We start from the raw sequence: 23076 nt of genomic DNA on the forward strand, positions 1-23076 counted from the left end.
TGAACTAAACTCCCTAAATACCTAAGGGAGATGAAACCTATGACGAATCTTATTATTATTTGAATTATATGATAAAGACTTTTTCTTATTCTTAATTGTGAGTTCTAAATTCTTGTTTTAATGTTCCAGGGTATTAATTCAGGTTTTGATGTGCTTATTCAGTGGAGCAAAAGTCCATGTTTAAGAGTAGATCATTCATAATTAAGCGGAGTTGAATGAAATCCTAGAGATAGGACGACATAAATCTGCTGGATTAGAGTAAAATCTAATAAGGGAATCCATAGATCGAGTTAATGCGACAATAGGGGTCTTAATTAGAAAGAGATTTCAATTAATCAACCTATAGTCAGTTATTCTTAGTCTCGAGAGAGATATTAACATAAATTAGGGATTTCTACGGATTAAGTTAAGTGAATAAATAGAAGTAATAAGTGAAGTCTACGTGGATTCTTCCTTGGGTATTGTCTTCTCCAACGGTTTTTCCTAAAGTATTTTCCAAACTTCATATTTATCGTAATCTTAATTAATTAGATAAATAGTTTTAGTTTAAAAACACACTTTAATTCTTAGGCTAGATAATAAAAAAAGATAGTAATTATTAGTACTTTTAGTCCTCGTGGATACGATATTTCCGATCTCACCAGAACTGTACTACTATTCGATAGGTGAACTTGCCTTAGTCGAATTTATAGTTAGTTTCACGACCATCAAGTTTTTAGTGCCGTTGCCGGGGACTAAAATATTATGAATGCTTAATTTTTATTACTTTAGCCATTTATTTTATTGCAATTTAATTTAATTTTAATTTTATTTATATTACTAAATTTTCTTTTATTTATTTCTGGCAGGTTTTTATAGTTTATGACTAGAAAAAACCCGTCAGGACCTCTACTTTTTGATAGCGAGATCAAAAGCACAGCTCGCAGAAACCAAAAAGAAATAAGGCGAAGCCTACGATACATAGAGGAAGGACAAGAGGACAATATTCAAAGCACAACCGAGGAGATGACTGATAATCAAAATAATCAGTTACCTCCTGTGGCTATTGCAGACCAGTAAACCAGAATCCTGCTCCTCGTACTATGTATGATTATGCTAAACCTACTTTAACAGGAGCTGAATCGAGTATAGTTGACCTGCTATTGCTGCAAATAATTTTGAACTGAAACCTAACACGATTCAAATTATACAACAATTTGTTCAGTTTGATGGTTTGAATGACGAGGATCCAAACACTCATTTGGCAAATTTTCTGGAACTCTGCGACACTTTTAAGATCAATGGCGTTTTTGATGATGCCATTTGCCTTCGGCTGTTTCCATTCTCATTGAGAAATAAAGCTAAACAGTGGTTAAACTCGTTACCATGAGGGTCAATCACTACTTGGGAACAAATGACTGAAAAATTTTTACTAAAATATTTTCCGCCGACTAAAACAGGTAAACTAAGGAATGATATCTTTTCTTTTATGTAGATGGATTGAGAAACTCTTTATGATACATGGGAGAGATACAAGGACTTATTTAGAAGGTGCCCTCACCATGGGTTACCTCTATGGCTGCAGGTTCAGACGTTTTACAACGGTGTGAACCCCTCAAAAAGGCAACTTATCGACGCAACCGCTGGTGGAACTTTAAACAAATAAACACCTGAAGAGGCTTATGAATTTATTAAAGAGATATCACTGAATAACTATCAGTGGCAAGTCATGAGAACAAAGACGATGAAAGCTGCTGGTGCTTTCAACCTCGACGCGGTTACTATGCTATCTAACTAGGTAGAGCTTTTAAATAAAAAAAGATTGACGGTTTGTATGGTTCTACTCAGGTACATCCAGTAATGAGGTGTGATTCAAGTGGAGGAAAAGTACACACAGATTATCCAACATTCAACCCTATCACCGATGAGGAACAAGTTCAATACATGGGTAATAACAATTCTAGACCTCAAAATAACCCATACAGTAACACTTATAATGCAGGTTGGAGGAACCATCCCAATTTCTTGTGGGGTGGTCAAGGAAATCAAAGGCCACAACATCCCCTAGGTTTTCAACAACCATCTTACCAACAGGAAAATAAGCTGAACCTTGAGGAGATGCTAATAAAATTCATCTCGGTGTCAGAAACTCGTTTTCAGAATACCGAGACAGCTCTTAAAAATCAACAAGCGTCGATTCAAGGACTCGAAACTCAAATGGGACATCTTGCTAAGTTGATTTCCGAACGACCACAAGGTAGCTTGCAGAGTAATACTGAAACTAACCCAAGGGAACAGCTTAATGCAATTACTGATCGAGATGAAGAAGGGTTTGTTGAACCTTAACCAAAACCGAGGTAAGGAATTGTGGTAAGTAAATGTAAGGATGAAGTGGACCACAGTAAGCAAAAACTGGTAAGTAAAGAATATAAACCTCGTGTGCCATACCCCAATGCGACAAGGAAAGACCACATGGATGAACAATTTGGTAAATTCCTTAAATTATTAAAGAAATTAAATATTAATTTACCATTTATTGAAGCTCTTTCGCAAATTTCGAATGCAGTTAAATTTTTAAAGAAGCTTTTAGCAAATAAGCGGAAGTTGGATGAGGTGTCGCATGTGGAGTTGAATGCAGTTTGCTCAGCCATTCTATAGAGTAAGCTACCCAACAAGTTAAAAGATCCAGGGAGTTTTACGATTCCTTGTTTAATTGGTAGTTTAAATGTTAACAATGCTTTGGCTGATTTAGGGGCAAGTATTAATGTCAAGCCCTATAAAATGTTTAAATAACTAGGTCTTGGGAAACCCAAACAAACTAGGATGAGCATTCAATTGGCAGATAAAACAATCAGATTTCCTAGGGGTATTATTGAAGACGTACTTGTTAAAATCGATAAATTTATATTCCCAATTGATTTTGTTGTTCTAGATATAGAAGAGGATAGTGACGTGCCTTTAATATTAGGAAGGCCCTTTTTAGCAACTACTAGAACTATCATTGATGTTGGCACAGGTGAATTGATACTTCGTATAGGCGATGACACCATTACTCTCTAAGCTCGTGATTCTGCTAAAATATCTAGTAATCGAGATGATAGTTTACGTTCGGTTAATTTAAATAATATTACAACTCAAACTTCTTTGCAGGAGTCCCCTAGGAAGAGCGTGAAGGAGCCTTATTCAAATCCATGCCACAAATACAGATCGACTCACGAAGAACGAAAACTTCAAATTGATGAACAAGACGAATGGCGAACAAATGTCAAGGAGAAACCAAAAGCACACGAAAAATCAAAGCGACACCACAAAAGCGTAGGGGTGAAACAAAGTGAATTAAAGTTGGGGATAAAATATTATTAGATAAAAAGGACCCCCGATTTGATAATTTAGAGCACAATGCAGACGGAGCGACTCCCTTCACGGTAATGAACATATTCCCACATGGTACAGTCAAGGTAACACATACTAAATTCAGAACTTTTAAGGTAAATAATACTCGACTCAGACCTTATTTTGATAAAATTGATAGTAGAAGTGAGGAGTTTCAACTCCTCAATCCACCGTAATCATGCGAACGAGAGGTAAGTCAAGCTTAGACTCTTAATAAGCGCTTCTCGGGAGGCAACCCGAGCACTAACACCACTAACTAGTTTATTTTAGCTATTTTTAGTGTTTTTATGCAGGTACAGTGGCTCACACGGCTTAGACACACGGGCATGTCCTTGGCCGTGTGAAAACAAAGCTAAAACTTTCCCAAATATCGAGCCGCACGGCCTGGACACACGGGCATGCCCTATACTGTATGAAAATTGGAGCAAAAATTACAAATTTTAATTAAGTCAGGAGCCAAACGGGTAAGGCACACGGTCGTGTGTTCAGACACACGGGTGTGGGAAGTACACACAAACATGGGAGAACTGAAGAACCTAGTACACGGACGTGCGACGCGACCATGTACACCACACGACCTTACCAAACGGGCATGTCGACAGGCCGTGTGACGACTATGCATTCAATTTTCACAATAAACACGGGCTAGGCATGAGCCACACGAGCGTGTGGCACGGCCGTGTGGCCAACACAGGCCTCACACGAATGTGCCCTTTTTTAAACCCTACCCCAAACCCTAATTTTTTACCCTTGTCTTCTTCCCCAACCTTCCCCCCTAGCCGCTATAGCCTCCAAACTTTCCCCCACCCCTGAGCACCTTCTCTACGCTAACGCACCAGTAGCAGCCTTCGCCACCGACCCCCTCTTCCCATCCCTCTCTCTTTCCCTTTCTTTCTTCCCTCTCCTTTCTTCTCTTTCTTTCCCTTTCTTTTTCTGCTTCCACCAGCGCATCGCATGGCTCACTCCCTACACCTGTGCCCCGGCCCAACTTTCCACCGTCCAACCGACCAGTGCCCTCCACCGCCGTTTTTGCTTCAACCTACCACCAACCACCAACCACCATCGGTTCTCCCTTTTTCACTTTCTAACCTTCATTTTTTTATTATATTTTTATTTAAGTTTTTTTTAATTTTTATTATTATTACAATTATTATTTTTAATTCTCTTTTTCTCATTGGCCTACTGACTTTAGTTACTGTTCATTTTCATTAACTATTGCTCACTCTTGTCTTTCTTCTTGAACAATTCCCTTTAATTTTTATTTTAGAAATATTATGTATTTAGGTTGCACTTAGGAAATATAATGTATTTAAGTTCTTGTTAGGCAATTCGCATTGTAATTATGGCCATTGTTATGATGGAGTTAAACTTGAACGGCTCTTTTTAGCCAATGCTGAGTATTTTGATTCGTACAAATTGAATTCTTTGCTTGCTTTATTGCAGACCCATCATGAAAAACACAAGAGGCAAAAAGATTGCTGTACCTGTTTCGAAAAAGCGGAAGGGTCCTGGCGCAACCTCATCGAGCGCTTCAACTGAAGCTCATCACCCACTGCTTCGATTCTTCTCCAGCCCAAAGGACGACCTATTTCAGCTACTACATGTATGACCATTGGGAGTGGGCCACTGTATTGACTGGGCCGCTTTGCAATCATCGAGCCCACATATTCAGAGCTGACATTGGAGTTCTGTACTACTTTCCACCTACAGCACATGATGAATACACATGACGAGGCCGGTACTATCGTTTTCAGACTTGGTGGACTTGTCAGGTATATGAGTGTACCTGAGTTTAGCGCTGCTTTTGGCCTCTACACAGAGGAGTTTATGGCTTCAGCAAATTTTCTACAACTTTATCGTCACATCCACTATTCGCCATCTTGCTGTTGGACCGACCTTACAGCGAGTACGGTCCCCTATGACGCCAGTCGTTCGAAGGCCACTTCTCTCCCTCCAGCACTTCGCTCCATTCATGCCATCTTGGCTCATACTTTGACTAGGAGGAGAGAGAGCACCGGAGTCGTTACCACCACTGACTCGTACTTCCTGTGAAGCATGGATACTGGCCATGTGTTTGGCTTAGCATATTTTATCGCCTTCACCTTTTGCCACCAAACGGATTGCCATAGAAGGGGCCCCATCTGCCTTGGCCCTTAAGTGACTCACCTCACTCGACACTTCGGCCTCTTCGACACTCCAGAGATGTCAACGACACTCACATTAGTTGGCCAGATGTCTCCGTAAGAAATTTCTAGTATGATCCACATGCGGATGATAGAGCGACGCCATGGAGTCGACCCACCTCAGTATTGACTCGTCCAGTCTACTGATCAGGATGAGCTAGAGGACATTACTGGCGATGTCCCTCCCCTTCACGAGGACCCACCCCCACCACCACTACCACATCACCGCCCTCCTGCTGCTACTTTGACAGACTTATCCGAGCGATTCACTTGCTTTGAGCAGTAGTGTTTAGAGCGATTTGACAGCATCGATGCCACTCTCCGATAGATTTGCCACCACCTCCATATCTCTTCTCTAGTTCCACCTGCTCAGGACTCTGATGATGAGGTCTTTTGAGTCCCTTTATTTTAATATTATTTTTATTTTTATTTAAATTCTATTGTGTCTTATTTATTTTCGAAAACTTATGTTTTATATTTTAAACTCTGCTTATCTTTATGTTTATTATCGAATTATCCCTTAATTCCCTTTCACAATGGTGTTTATTTTTATTAGTACCTTAGAATCATGCCTTTTGTTCGGCTTTCTCTACAATTCTTGCTCTCGCTACTCCAAAGACCTCATCCAAATATTCAGGGTAGTTTCGCTTCTCTCCTCATCTTCTAATATTATGCTTATATTGTTATTAACTATCTTTGTACATTGAAGTCAATGTCCATCTTAAGTGTGGGGAGGTTATCTATGTGATTATTAGAAAATCACTGAATTTTTAATCTTGTTCTCAAATAATTTTCTCATATCATTATTAGAGTAAATTTTGATTGATCTATGATTTTTATTGATATTTTTTGAATTAAATCATAAGTAACTATGCATTGATTGTTTAAACTTTAAGACATTAGAGAATCAAGTACGATAAGTTGAAATTTTTGAGAATTAAAATTGCTAGGTTGTTTCCCTGAATTGAGGTATTATCTTGAAGTTTTGAATTTACAGGATTGACATCAAATACCCATAATTTTTGTGAGATTTTGAGCCTTTTAGAGCATATATCTTTCTTGGTCACTAATTTTATTGGTTACGAGTATGTCAACATTGATTTGTTATTCTAGAACTTGCATTGATTATACATGTCAAGACCACACCTTCGATTTGATATACGAAAATGATAAAGGCACTTAGGTTTTAACCCATCTACCCCATAAAAAGCCTACCCACATAATTGACCCCTAGTGAACCCCTTTGAGCCTTAATTATTATTTCTTGAATTTTTCCCTTATTATTAACCCATAACTTAACCTTTTTTGATTCGTTAAGAATTTCTCCCTTTTTATTAACCCCTTTTTTTATCGAGATTTAATTTGATTAGATACCTAATTATTCTTGTTCATTCCAGATGCTGAATTATTTTTTATTATCTATTTTCCATTATTGTACTTATTCTTATTCTTAACAAAAAATATATATATACATACATACATACATATTGGTGGTAATTATTTGTTTTTTGAGCTTAAGTATTTAATTCCATATTCTGAGATGAAGCTCATGTTTATTCAAGCGATGTTATTTTTTTTCCCAGTTAGGTAATTTATCAAGTTAATCTCGATTCTAACTGTTTCTTTTTCAGGCTTTATCCACACCTTAACCCAAAGCCCCGTTACAACCCTTCAATGACCTTTTGATTTGTGTATTATCTCATTTATAGTGGTGGAGATTTTATTTTCATGCAAGCCTATGGTAATAACTTTTCATGTTTGACTAATGAGTGCTTAATCATTGAACCTTAAACACATTGAGTGACTTGAGTGAACCTTTAGTGAGGATGTAAACCATTGTCAATTTAATTACTTAGATAAAGGGGGATGCCTATAATTTTATGATTAAAATGCTCAACTTTGACTATTTGAAACTTTAATGTTCTTTTAGTTAAATTTTCAATATATGACTGCTTGTGGGTTATTTTGAAACATTATTGATGAGAATTATAAGTTGAGAAGAATTTATTTTGATTGTGAGTTAAGGATTTTGCTTGAGGACAAGCAAATGCTTAAGTGTGGGGATATTTGAGAAACCGTAATTTATACATATTTTTACCCTATGCTTAGCATATTTATGAATGATTTCTCCTTGGTTTTAGTGAATTCGATGCTCCTAATCCTTTAATTTCATGTTTTATACTCAGGAGAGCTTAGGATAGGAAAAGGAGCGAGAAACGGGCCAAAAACAGACAAATTGGGCTTAAATCAGTATTTCACATGGCCTAAGCACTTCCACATGGGTGATCCACACGCTCGTGTTTGACACACCGGTAGACCTCATGCCCGTGTGTCATGGCCGTGTCGACTAAGAACCAGCTCAGTATTGCACACGGCCTGAGCACCTTCACACGGGCATGACACACGTCCGTGTCTTTGCCGAGCCCAAGCCTAGGTCTATTCGAAAAAGGGCACTTTGGAGTGTTTTGAAGCATTCTAAAGCCTATATAAACACCCTAGAAGAGGATTAGAGGGGGACGGAGAGTTGGAGGCGGAAAGTACTCAAGAAAAGCCATCGGAATCACCTCGGAGCCAGGACCCAATTTCCTAGAAGTTCTTTGGGTTCTTTATGTTTTGTTGTTTTCCAAAATTTGAGATGTTTTCCATTATTATTATGAACTAAACTCCCTAAATACCTAAAGGGGATGAAACCTATGACGAATCTTATTATTATTTGAATTATATGATAAAGACTTTTTCTTATTCTTAATTGTAAGTTCTAAATTCTTGTTTTAATGTTCCAGGGTATTAATTCATGTTTTGATGTGCTTATTCAGTGGCGCAAAAGTCCATGTTTAAGAGTAGATCATTCATAATTAAGCGGAGTTGAATGAAATCCTAGAGATAAGACGACATAAATCTGTTGGATTAGAGTAAAATCTAATAAGGGAATCCATAGATCGAGTTAATGTGACAATAGAGGTTTTAATTATGAAGAGATTTCAATTAATCAACCTAAAGTCAGTTGTTCTTAGTCTCGAGAGAGATATTAACATAAATTAGGGATTTCTACGGATTAAGTTAAGTGAATAAATTGTCTAATTCAGAAGTAATAAGTGAAGTCTAGGTGGATTCTGCCTTGGGTATTGTCTTCTCCATCGGTTTTTCCTAAAGTATTTTCCAAACTTCATCTTTGTCAAAATCTTAGTTAATTAGATAAATAGTTTTAGTTTAAAAACACACTTCAATTCTTAGGCTAAATAATAAAAAGATAGTAATTACTAGTACTTTTAGTCCTCGTGGATACGATATTTCCTATCTCACCAGAACTGTACTACTATTCGATAGGTGAACTTGCCTTAGTCGAATTTATAGTTAGTTTCACGACCATCAAGTACCAATTTCTATTGTTTCGGATAGAGATTCGATATTTACATTGCGTTTCTGGAAGAAATTGCAAGATGCACTGGTACAAAGCTACAATTTAGTACTTCTTTTCATCCGCAAACAGATGGTCAATCCAAGTGGATTATTCAAATCCTCGAGTATATGTTTAGATGTTGCATTCTTGAGTTTGAAGGTACGTGGGAACGATACCTCCATTGATTGAATTTGCGTATAATAATAGTTTTCAAACGAGTATAAAAATGGAACCTTATGAAGCATTGAACAGTCGTAAATGTCGAACACCATTATATTGGACTGAGTTTAGAGAGAATAATATTCACGGGGTCTATTTAATTAAAGATACTGAACATAAAGTGAAAGTGATTCGTGATAGTTTGAAAGTAGCATCGGATCGACAAAAATCATATGCAGACTTAAAACGGAAGGATATTGAGTTTCAGATTGGGGATAAAGTGTTTTTAAAAGTTTCTCCATGGAAGAAAATACTTCGGTTCGGTCGTAAAAGTAAGCTAAGTCTGAGATTCATTGGGTCGTATGAGATTATCGAGCGTATTGGGCTAGTTGCTTATAGATTATTGTTGCCACCTGAGTTAGAAAAGATTCATGACGTATTTCATGTATTGATGCTTCGAAGATACCGATCCGATCCCTTGCATGTGATTTCTCTGTCTGAGATTGAAATTCAGTCTGATATGACATATGAAGAAGAACCGATTAGAATATTAGCTCGCGAGGTTAAAGAATTGAGAAATGAGAAAATCGCATTAGTGAAAGTCTTATGGCATCTACACGGGGTTGAAGAAGCTACTTTGGAAACTAAGGATGCTATGAAAGAACAATACCCGAACCTATTGGCTGGTAAGATTTTCGGGGACAAAAATCCCTAAGGGAGGAGAGTTGTAACAACCCGGTTTTACCTAAATTGGAATAGTGGTTTTGGAACCATAAATTTGAGGTCATAAAATTATTTTAATATTATTTTTTGTGTTTATAGCATGTGAATATATATGTGTGAAAATTTAGTGAGCTAATTTTATCGTTTAATAGCTCAATTTGAGAAAAATGACTAAATCGCATTAAATGCAAAAGTTGCATTCTATTTGATAAAGGTGTCTATTTGCTATGGCTTATTAAATGTGAAGTCCTTATGTTGTAAATATACCATTTGAATAATGGATGGACAAATATGCCTATAGTTAGTGGAATTTTAATGTTTATTCATTAAGGGTAAAATGGTAAAATGTGTATTAAGTATAATAAAATAAAATAAAAGTTAATTTATGTTCATATTTTCTTGCTATCAACAGAAATTGAGAAAGAAAAGAAGCCATTTTAGGGCTTTGACATTCGACTAGCATATTCTTTGATTAAGGTATGTTCTTTGGTCGATTTTTTGATGATTTTATGTTTTCGTGATCGTTCCTTCGAGTACTAGCTAGCCCGTGCTTTAATTGTTGAAATTTTTAATGATTTTGTAAAGTGCCATTGATGAATGCTTGAGTTCTTGAATGTTTGATGATGGAAAATGAGTATTTGATGATAGATTATTATGTTTAATTAAGTGATTTTTGATAAAAATGCTTATTGTGGATTAAATTATGAAATTGGAAAATTTAGGGGTCTAAATGTGTAATAAATTGAATTAATGGGCTTCTAGGGACGTAGGGAAAATTCGGCCTAACATGAGCATATTGAAATTTGGTGTATTTTGAGTTGTTTTGAAATAGAGACTAAATTGAGAAAATGTGAAATATTAGGGGCTAATGTGCAAAATGCCCATTTATATGTTTTTGTGTGAAATTGTTTGAATTGGTGGTTAAATAGATTAATTTTGAATACATATAGATCTTGAAATAAAGAAATCAGATCTAGACCGGGAGAAATCGAAAGTTGTCGAATAGTCGATCTAATCCTTCTATTCTGACTACGAGGTAAGTTCATATGAAAATAAATGCACTTAAATGGAATTATATATGTTTACTTGTCATTGAGTTATTATGAATGTTGAACGAGTAATTACGAGTAAGAATCTCCTAAGTTACAACATCCGAAAGTCTCGTATGAAGCTTAGGAATAACATTGGATACGAGTGTCATGACATTAGGTTACCGAGATGTGATTACATGTAAGACCATGTATAGGACATTGGAATTGTATTGAGATTATATGTAAGACTATGTCTGGGACATTGGCATCATATTATAATTTCGTGTAAGACCCTGTTTGGGACAGTGGCATCGATATGTATTTACATGTAAGACCATATATGGGATATGGCATTGTACGGGTTTATGAGATTTCTGAGTGTCCTTATCGATTCCGAATGGTTCAACGGGAAAAGTCAAGTTGATAAAGATTATGTGAATGAGCTAAGTGACTTAGGTACGTATGAGATTCATACGAGTATTGAAAATAGAAGAAATTGATGAAATTACATGTGAAATTGAATGAGTATTCAATGAGAAAGGTTTGAGAACTTGAATGTGTTTAGCTATGTTTAGCATATTCGAATTGATATGTATATGTTCATATGATAGCTTTATTTGTATATGGCTTACTAAGCCTTTAAAGCTTACTTCATGTGCTCTTTCCATGTTTTATAGATTATCAAAGCTAGCTCATACATCGGGGATCATCGAGAACCATCATCACACTATCGACTACTTGTTGGTACTTTAACGATTGTAAATATGATATATGACATGTATAGGCTAATGAGTAGATGATATGTTTTGTTTTGCGATATGATATAGCCATGAGATTTGGCTTGCTTTTGGTGTAAATGTTGGTGTGGTTTTGGTCATTTAAGTTGGCCTAAATGATGTGCATAATGCCTTATATATATATTGGCTTGATTTGAGAATGTTGGTCTTAGTTGTTGATATAATTTAATGATGTGTTTTGTGATATGAAATAGATGATAATATGATGAATTAATGTATATAGAACTTATGCAAGTTGTGATGATTTTGGCATAATGATTTGGTAGGTTTTGAATATAGAATTGAGTAGTTAAAATGGTTGATGATAGATGGTATGATATGTATGTGAATTGGTATATTTTGGCTGATTATAAGTGTATGGAAATGGTTCCAAATTGGTTGTTATGTGTGCATGAGTAAAGGGTGGCAAATTGGCTTTGCAAATGGCCTATTTTCGTCCATACAGGCATGTGTCTTAGCCGTGTGCGACACAAGGTCTTGTTACACGGTCGTGTGTCCCCTGGGGTACCCTTTCGAATTTAGACAGTATACCCTACAGGTTTGACACGGCCTAGACACACGGGCGTGTTTATGGCACATGGGCCTGTGGCTAGCCGTGTGGCCAAGTTAGTAACACCTCTAGTTTTCCCAAGGCCATGGCACACGGGCGTGTCCTCGGCTGTGTGGTGAAGTTAGTATGTATGCCCTGTTTTCACACGACTTATGACACGGGCGTGTCTTGTAACCGTGAGAGGCACATGGCCTGTTTACACGGGCATGTGACCATTAAAAGTATGAAAATTTTCTATGTTTTCCAAAGTTTGCAAATGTTATCAGTTTTGTCCTGAACCTCTTTTAAGCATGTTTTGAGGTCTTGTAGACCTATATAAGGGACATTGTGAATGATTTATATGGACTTTGATTATGATTGCTTAAATGTATGAGAGTGATGTGTATTAATCGATAATGCCTCGTAACCCTATTCCGGTAATGGATACAGTTTAGGGGTGTTACAGGTTTAGAGGCAGACAATGTGATTACCAAATTCGATTTTTGATTCTCTCATAAAATTGAGGCTAAAGGTTTCTTTGGTGGTATATAGGTTGTAAAATCCCACTCTTGATTCGATCATCGGATTTGAGATGTGAGATGTCACACTCGTTTTTGAAGCAACTACGATGTCAATTCAATATTCAACGAGACTTTTTATACAAACATTTAAATATTAATTCTTCTAAAATCATTATTTAATCAAATTCACATCATGAGTGAGCTTCTAAAAACTCCCTTACTAATATGATGATGAATAAGGGATTAAAACGTAAAAATAACCAAAACAGAGGTGTTGTCGCAACACCAAGGAATGAATGTCACGACCTTGAAAATAAGATATCGATGTCGCGACTTCAACATGGGAAAGTCGTGACCTTGAAGGTAGAGGGGTCAATATCGCGATCTCAACGAGGGGAAGAGTTACGGCTATGGAAGTAAAAGCTAGATGTTGTGACATTTACAAGGTAATGTTGCGACTATGAAGGTAGTTTCTTAAATTTTTTACTCATTCATCTCAAACCTGCCAAGTACAAAACTTAAATAGTTTAAGTGACCTAAAAACTCAATATTGTACATTTTAAGCATTAATTCAAATGCCAAACTACATATTAACCTATATAAATATATTTAAACATATTATTACATGCTTAAACATATCCATTCTATTTATTTGCATAATTCTTTATTTCTTAACATACAAGCCATACATCAATTTCCAAGAATTCACATAAAAAATGAACATGTATACCCTTGTTCTACTAGATTAGGTCATGAACATGCCATCAAATATATATTGTAACTTTCAAAATGTAAAATTCCTACCATTTGAACCAAAACATCCAAAATGGGCATAGAAAAACCAAACCAAGACCCTATGTACATGTCACTTGCTATAAACTTGTCAAAACCTATGCAAACTTTCTGAGCTCAAGAGCTGAGTCCTAGATGTTGATGCACTCCTCAAAACCTCAAGATCTAATAGTACATGTGCATGGAATAAACAAACCGTATGTTGAGCAATATGAATCAATGGTGCTTATATTATTGAAATCAATAAATCAAGTAGAAACAAGATAATAAATATGATCAATCAGTGTTCTAACTATATCAAATTTGTATTTCATGTCTCAAGTACATAACCTTATACCAAATTTCAATTGACATCTCATACACAATCTCTTTTATCATTAAACCTCAATCACATATATGTCATGGCATATCACAAAGTCCATTCATTTTTTCAATTCTATATCGAATCCACTGATTTGTTTTATATCCATATCAGCCCTTAGGGCTTATTTTAACCAATTCACAAAATATTTCACATGCTATCTTTTGTTGCTTTAACATTAAATATATAAGATATACAATTCAATATTAGCATTTCATATCAAATTTCACATAATATGGTATATGTTTCATGATCCCTATTAATTGGACACGAACTTAAGATGGATACATAGATTATCCAACCATCTCACCAAAATATTTGGCACCTAGTGCCTTATTGGTACATCTGAAGCATAATATGCACTCTACGAATCATCGGTATAAACTGAAACTAAGGGTGCCCAACACTTATTGGAATGTCCGAAGTATAATATGCACTCCACATCTCATCGCTATAAACATAAATATAATCCCGTACACTAATCTTGTGACATGCCAACTATACCCTACTCTACCTAAGACCTTTAATAGGGCAACCAATGTTTTCAAGCATAGATACATATATAAATGATCTTCACATCACCGTTTCATATATAATTTATTATACCAAGCTCAATTTGATATATACCATTTCATATCATCATATACATACCAAATCATGAGAAAAGTAAGGTTGTTATCTTAACTGAGCTAGTTTGTAACAAGGCATATATATATTAAATTCAAATCATGAAAGCACAAAGCGAGATTAGCTATTCATCTACAAATCTTGCCTTCCTTTATCTTGGGATAGCCCAACGTCTTCTTTAGCTATGTACGATAATTCAAATATAGACACAATATTTGTTTTCAACCAATCACATGAAAAAAAAACATAATCAAACATAGTTTGCATCTTATTCATTTTAGTCCCTATATCCGAAATACTCATATTTTTTAGTATTTAACATCGAACAAAATTCAATTTTCGTTTTCTTTCATTAGGGACCTTGAGTTTCTAATCTATAGCATAATTTCTTAATAAATTTCAATTTTTTTCAATTTAGTCCCTAATTTCATAAATAAAATACATAGCTTAATTGAATTTCTAATCAATTCCAACACTTTTCTCCACCTTTCAACTTAGTCCTAACATGTTTAAAACTCATACTTCAATTTCTCATCAAAATCAAATTAATTTCATCAAATACCCATGAATGAGAACTTGATAGACATTTGACAATTGAAAAATCTAAGGCATGGGTAAGCTTAATCAAGCTTAGATGATCATGAAAACATAACATTTCAAAAGAAAAAGCATGTTTACCTTAAAGATTTTTTACCACATTGTAAAAAGAGCAAAACTTTCTTTCTTTTCTTTTCCTTACTTAGACAACACAATGGAGGAGAGAATATGAATGATTTTCATCTTTCCACTCACTTGGCCTTATATAGGATGCTTAACTAGTAATTAAGCTTAATTAGATTTAAGATTTAACATTTAAAACATGTTTAATTAATTATATAATCTTTCTTAATGCATCTAAGTGGATGTTATCATCATCCACTATCATATACATTAATTTTCCAATTAAATAAATTTTTCATCCCAATTTTACCCTCAGTAAAATTATAGTGATTTTACCCCTAGTAAATTTTCCAAGAAAATATATTCAACATTTTACAACTAGACATGTTCATGAGTCGGGCCACTCGGCCCGGCCAAAAGGCCCTCCTGAAATGTGGGAGGGTTTAGGCAAAAATATAGGCCCGAAAAATAGGCTTGGACAAAAAATAAGGCCCGTTTAAAAATGGGCCGGGCCTTGGGTAAGACATTTTTGGCCCAGGCCCTGCCCGACTCGAATTCACTAAATGACAAAAAATCTATTTTTTATTTTTTTAATATTATTTTCTTATTGTTTTCTCCCTATTTTGCTACCATTTTACTATTATGTTGCTACTGTTTGTATATTGTATAAAACTTATTTTATTGTTAATTTTGTTATTATTTTAAAGACATTTGTTAATTGTGTTATTATTTTAGAGGCCTTTGCTTGTTAAGTTGCATCTATCTTAGTGTTATTTAAGTATACATATTTTTTAAAATTTATTTTCAATTTGTTGGGAAATATTTATTTTCATGTTTTTAGTATTTTTGATGTATTAAATATATTTTAAAATTATATAAAAAAATATAAAAATTAATATGGACGAGCCAGGACGGACCTAGGTTTTAACATTTTTATTTGGGTCGGGCTTGGGCAAAATTTTAGGCCTATTTTTGGGGTTGGGCCGGGCCCGGGCCTAGCAAGTGGGCCTAAAATTTTACTTGAGCCTGACCTGAACCTGGCCCCTGCAGACCTCTATTCACAACTCAACTTGTTCACTATGACCAAATGATTTATTTTCATTTTCGGACTTTAAAACTGCTAAAAAAATATAAACTCATTCTTCGGACCATTTCTGAGTAATCCATATATATTTGCAAATGGGTCATTTCTCATTTCCATTTCCATTTCCATTTTCATTTTTTGAGAAATAGAAATTCATTTCCCAAATGATTCCATTTCTTCATTTCGGGGAAAACCATAATCATTTTTTTGAATGTTTCTCATTTCTCTATTTCCATTCATTATGTTCAATGCAATTCATTTCTAGTTTCAACGAGCTAACGGAGGAATTGATTGAACATATGTAATTAGGGCTTAAATGATTTGTAATTAAGTTCTTATTTTTCAGCTATTAATTATAAACTCATTTAGTTGCAAAGTCATTTCACTATAGTATCGTGATTGAGCTCTTCCTAACGACATACCATTACAAAAGAAACTATTCAATGCTCGTCCAATAAGCTTTTCATAAGTGTGTTACCCTCATAGTATATCCTTAATCTTTTTGGGAAAATATTCATCCTCCCAATATGATCCTATTTTATCTCATGGTAACCATTACATCTTCCTTCATGAAAAGTCTATCATCCACCCAAGATTTAGGTATGTCACACTATGAACTTCACAAGTGAATAGATCCATTCTACTTAGGTCTAGTCTGATGTACTTTTAGCCTAGTGAATAGATCCAGGATCTATTCTACTTGAGTCTAGTCTGATGTACTGTCTGTCTAGTGAGTCATGTAACACCCCAAACCCGGCCTAAACGTTATGACCGGATCCGACATGCCACATCGAAGCGTTCAAAACATTTTATATTGTTGATCTAGAAAAAAAAACTTACTTAGTGTTTTAAAAGATAATTTCATTATAGGTTAAAGTGAATGGAAGCTATGCACTAGGTAGGAAACCGGAAAAGAGGTGGTGAGTCCATCGGATTGCTTAAGTACCAAGCTCCCTTCGGATCTAATCCTAGACATGCATACCGCCATTGCCACACCTTAACATCATGGATATTTCTAGGAAACCGATTTGATTAAATCATTTTTAGGAAAAGTGATTAATTTTGGAAAATACTTTCATTGCGGAAGCTTTGCTTGTTGTCGTGTTATTTTGAAATCAATTGTTGTTTTTGAAAACGCGCCCTAAAGCTATCCAATTTCAACAGTTAAAATAAGTAATACCTATCTTAGTAATACATATTAAAACCATCAAAAATAATTAAGCGGCCTTATTACATTTAAAAACCCAAACCTTTCAGAATGGGTGGCCACTCCGAATTCCCTCACAGCTCCAAGCCCACTATGGTTGGGGATTTCCTGCGCGGATGAAAATAAAAGGGGTGAGTTTGGGGAAACTCAGTGTGTAAGGAAAACTCATTCAAAGCCCAAGTCAGCTCAAGCCTATTGGGCCTAAGCCCATTCAGGTAACAGTGGTACTGGACCAGAGCCCTTTTCAGATTACAATAAACTAGGCCTTATCCCGTTATTCAGATAACAGTATGGCCCATAGGCCTATTTCAAAATACATGCAACATCAATAACATATGCAAGCCCATTTGGGGAGACTACTCAACCCACCAACCACTACACTCCACCCGTACCAGCCCTACACTCTAAGTGGGGAATAGCTCAACCCATCCAGCCCAACACTCCACAGTTGCAGCCTTGCTGTTCAGTTAACAGTAAATTGAGGCAAAGCCTCCAGTACGTGGACAAGCCACTTTCAGTACTTCCTCCGTCAATATCCCAATCCCATGCATCAGATAATAACAACATGATATGTAGTAAATAACAACAGTCAAACATGCATTTAGGTTAATTTAACCCTAGGGGTATTTCGGTAATTTATCTACTAGGCGTAAAACTGTAAATTTTCCACTTTTAAAGGTATTTCAGTAATTTATCTATTTTAGGGTTTTTCATACATATTCCTACTTTTCACGTACTAACAGAATCACGTACCGAGGGTTCTTACCGAATTGGGCCCGTTGGCCCATCATTCCAATTTTGGCCCATTAAGCCCAAAAATATCGAGGGCACAGAAATCATGCACTTTGCAGTCCAAATTTTGCAGCTTACCAAAAACATTAATCGATTTACCTTACGAGCATTCGCACACTCGCAAATCTACAAAATACCAGTTTTTGGCATTTCGGCTTTTCGACTTTTGCCGATCCAGACTAAGAAAGAGGGTGTTAGTTACACACCTGTTTGCAACGATATGCTGACGAGATCCACACATGAACTACCTACAATTGGATTACTAACAAATTAATCTAACTATTCAAATACGAACTACGTATTAACCCCTTACAATATTCGGCCAACCACAACTCCAGATCATAGTAAGCTTATAAGAAAACAATAAGCAACTCATTAACAAATTTTTGTCAATGTTTACCACATAATCATAATTTCACTGCAAGCTATCTTCCTAAGCAACAGTCACTAAATTATTTATAACTGGAGCTACGAAACTCCAAATCAAGTGCCGTTAATTTTCCCTGAAAATAGACTCATATATCTTCTATCCATAAAATTTTCAGAATTTTTTGGTATAGCCAATCAATACCAGATTTTTCTTAAAATTTCTCATGTTTCACTGTTTGACTAATCTGACCACTCTTCATTACAAATCAAATTTCTTATTGTACAGAATTCAAAATATGTTCCCGTTTATTCCATTTGAAACTAGACTCATTAAGCTTTAATTACATAATTTATGCAGCTTATAACTTATCTCCCACAATTTATGGTGATTTTCCAAATTCACGTTACTGCTGCTATCCCAAGCAGATTTATTACCAAATCACTCTTTCACACCTAACTTGCATGCTTGTTATTTAAACATGTATATCACCAATCAATCATCACATATCTATGATTTTACTTAAGTATAATCTCCATTTCATCGTTTTAAAGAACAACATGTTAGCCGATTTTTCCCCTTAGCATCTAAGGCACATGCATGTTCATTTGTTTGGCTCAACTTCACCTATCTTCCATTTTTCATCAAAAGAACATGAAACAACAACCATTTCCTTCATTTTAATTCATGAATAAATGCTCACAACACAACTAAAAACCAAAATATGCTTCAAGAGTTAAGGTAGAATCAAGAAGAACTCATGAACATCAAGATAGAAGCAAACTACCATGAACTTACCTTCAATTTTCTTCCCCAAGTGACCGAACATTCAAGAGCTTTCTCCTCTCCTTTCTCTTCTCTAACATTAGGTTATGATGAACAAAGATGGACAAAACTTTGTTCTTTTCACCCCTTTTTCTTTTAATAAAATTTCATATTTCATCCATTTAATTCTTTAATACAAAAGACATGAAATGCCCATCATGGAACATTTACCTAAACCATTATCATGGAACATTTACCTAAACCATTATCATGGAATATTTACCTAATCCATTGTCATGGAACATTTACCTAACCCATTATCAATTTGTACCATGAATTACGGATATCAAGTGCTCATATTGTCTACAACAACATGATGGCTGGCCACTTCATGTAAAATGGGAGGTTTGGCATGCAAATCCTCCTATTTTGCACTCCTATTTATTTGGCCACTTCAATTTAGCCTATAGCATTTTCAAACATTTTCACATAGGTTCTATTTCATAATTTCACCCATTTTTTTCTTATGGAACAAAAATTAACTAAAATTCCCGGGTTCTATCTTAAGCTTGGGCCTTCTAGAGGCCCACTAACATAATTCCCGAAAATTGGGGTGTTACAAGTCACATCTATGTTTCTATCTTCTGGGAGTCATCCGATCCGATGCCTAAGATAAGACATCTCCCCAATTGGACTTGATAGAAGACATATTAGTCTTTCGATCGGTTTGCTCATTTCCGACTAGACTAAGGATATGTTTAAGTTCGTCTACTAATACAAGTTGTCTTTCTGTATTACGATCTGACCATTTAATACTTCTTAGTATTAGTTAAACATCAGACAACCAATAAGCAACATTTGCTTCCATTTTTCTTTGTGTGGAAATGTAATAGCCCGATTTGGACCCTAATCGAAACAATGGTTTCGGGACCACAAATCTGAGTCAGAAAAATATTTTAATATTATTTTTTATGTTTATAATATGTGAATTGATATGTCTGAAAATGTCGTGTGAAAATTTTATTATTTGTGTGCTCGATTTAATTAAAAAGACTTAATCCTATAAAATGTAAAAGTGGCTAGTTAATTGTGTAAGTGCCGAATTATTATTGTTTTTATAATGTGGGGTCCTTAAAAGGAAATTAGGCCATTAAAGGGTAGCTTGGATGGTTTTAGGTTTATAATATATGGTTTATTTATTAACTTATAAAGGTTAGTATTATAACTTAGAAAAATAAGTTAATATAATAAAACATAAGTAAAAACATGTGCATGTTCATCTTTCTAATTGCCGAAAGTGAGAAGAAAAGAAAGATTTGAATGTGGTTTTAGTTTCGGCACTTTGGGAGCTTGATTCAAGGCTAGTTTTTGTTCGATTTTTGATAATTTTTACATTTTTGAGATCGTTGCTTCAAGTACTAGCTAGCCCATGCTTGAATTTTTGAATTTGATGATGTATTCATGAAATGCTATTGTTGATAACTTGATGATTTTTGTGTTTGATGATGAAAAATAAATATATGTTGTTAGATTGTCAAGTTTAATTAAGTGATTTTTGATAAAAATGTCTATTCAGGACTAAATTGTGAATTTTGTAAATTGAAGGGTAAAAATGTGAAATACATGAAACATATGGGCTTATATGGACTAGGGGTAAATTCGGCCTAACATGGGTGTATTCAAATTTTGAATATTTTGTGTTTTGTGAAATAAATGAAACATATGGGCTTGTATGGACTAGGGGTAAATTCGGCCAAACATGGGTGTATTCAAATTTTGAATATTTTGTGTTTTGTGAATTAGGGACTAAATTGTGAAAAATGTGAAATGTTAAGGGAAAAAGTGTAAATTACCCATTTATGTGTTTTTGGATGAATTTGATTGAATATATGATTAAATAAGGTTAATTTATGTTAATTTAGATCAAGAAAAGAGAAAATCGGATTTGGATCGGGGAAAATCTAAAGTTGTTGAATAGTCGATCCAGTCTGTTCGTCTTCGTACGAGGTAAGTTCATAAGTGAATAAATGATGTTAAATTAAATGTATTTATTATGAACATAACTGAATTGAATTGTATGTATGTATAACTATATTTTCGAATTGAGTTTAGCATGGAATGATTTATTTCGAACATGAATCGATTAAATTACGACGTCCGAAAGCCCCGTACGAGATATAGAAGGCCCATTTTTCCTGGGCCTTTAGACTTATAAACTAAATGCAAAAAACCAAAAAAAATAATAAAATCATAAAAATCATAAAACAGTCCATTAACCCAAATAAATCCCTTCAAGCCAAATAACAAAAATATAGCCCAAAACAGAAATAAAAAACTAGTCCAAAACCCAATTTACAAATGGCCTAAAGGGGCCCAATAGTTCGGAAATACCAGAAACCCTAGAGGTTTTTGGAAACCTGCTAGCACCATAAACCAGCCACTCCCACAAGTGGTTTCCCACGCCCACGCTTACGAGCGCTCCTTTTGAACGGCCATCTCCAATGGAACCTGCGAGAAGAGCAACTGAAATAATAACAAAAAAATAGGCCAGTAAATGACAACAAAAAATACAATTTTTATTTTATTTAAGCTGTAAACCGGCTATAAAAAGCCAGAAAAACGATGTAAATAGGATCTTTCTTTTTTACAAAAAAATACGATACGCATACTGAATACAGAATACAAAAGCAACCATAAAAATAGAAGGTGATTGCAGCTTTCATTTTCTCATGTTTTGATTTATTTTTATTGTCGCTTTTGCACCAAATCTTTTCGTATGAGAATAAAAAGAGATAGGAGAGAGGTTTACCTTCGGGGATGCACCATCGGGGTCTTTGTCTCCTCCGTTGAAATCGGAGTTTAAGATGGGGACCTTTAAGTGAGAATAAGCCTCGAGCCTTGACTTTATGGAGATAGGGATCACCGATTATGAGGGTGAAATGATAGTTGAATGGGGCTTTTGAATTGCACCAAAACCCTAGCAAATAGGGATTTCATTTGCTGCTTGCAAAAATGGCAGATTGCCATTCATTTTTTTTCCTTTAATTGTGATAACAAACTGAAACGGCGCCGTTCAAGGGGGAGTGGATCCGCGCGTGACCCGACCCATGCACCCTGGTTCCACGCGTTTCCTTGTTGATGGGGTATTTTCGCGTTAAGTCCCACCACATTAGTTGTTCTTCTAAATCCAGTTTTCTTTTATTTTAATTTGTACCTCATAATTTATTTCAATATTTATTTACTCCGTGTTTAAGCCCTGCCTTTTGGAACTTGAGATAATTTCGTTTGTAATCCTCTCACATTCGCGCGCACTGCACCTTAGTCCTTATTTCAATTTTAACAGTTTATTTTATTTATAAATTATCCCTGTTAGTTTAATTTTTTTTCAATTAAGTTTTTTTCATTTCAATTTGTATAATTCATTATTTTTTTATATTCATTTAGCATTCATCTCTTAATTTTTTTTTACATATTAAATTAATAATTTGCTTTGTTTTTATTATAGAATTATTATTTTAAAATCACATTTTATATATCATATTTTTTTAAAATTTTGTATAATATTTAATTTAAATTACTCATATATCAATATATATAATATTTATATTAAAATTGATTTTATTCTATATACATTATTAAATCTATGTTATTTTATACATATAATTTCTTCTAAATTTATTTATATACATATTTATATTTTTTTAAA

General features: G+C 34.8%; 1 long non-coding RNA gene and 1 other non-coding gene across 2 annotated transcripts; both read right to left on the reverse strand.

Moving 5' to 3' along the window:
- Positions 1–1441: 1441 nt before the first annotated feature.
- On the reverse strand, positions 1442–1548 carry LOC121231093 (small nucleolar RNA R71). Its single transcript, XR_005929161.1, has one exon. It is a non-coding gene; the product is annotated as a small nucleolar RNA R71 (small nucleolar RNA).
- Positions 1549–21618: 20070 nt separating this feature from the next.
- Positions 21619–22684, reverse strand: LOC107962644 (uncharacterized). The gene is made up of 2 exons (XR_001701719.2): positions 22180–22684; positions 21619–21878 (listed from the first exon to the last, which is right to left on the reverse strand). It is a non-coding gene; the product is annotated as an uncharacterized lncRNA (long non-coding RNA).
- Between the last annotated feature and the right edge of the window lie 392 nt (positions 22685–23076).

This window comes from Gossypium hirsutum, chromosome A06, assembly GCF_007990345.1.
Source record: "Gossypium hirsutum isolate 1008001.06 chromosome A06, Gossypium_hirsutum_v2.1, whole genome shotgun sequence".
NCBI classification, from domain to species: domain Eukaryota; kingdom Viridiplantae; phylum Streptophyta; class Magnoliopsida; order Malvales; family Malvaceae; genus Gossypium; species Gossypium hirsutum.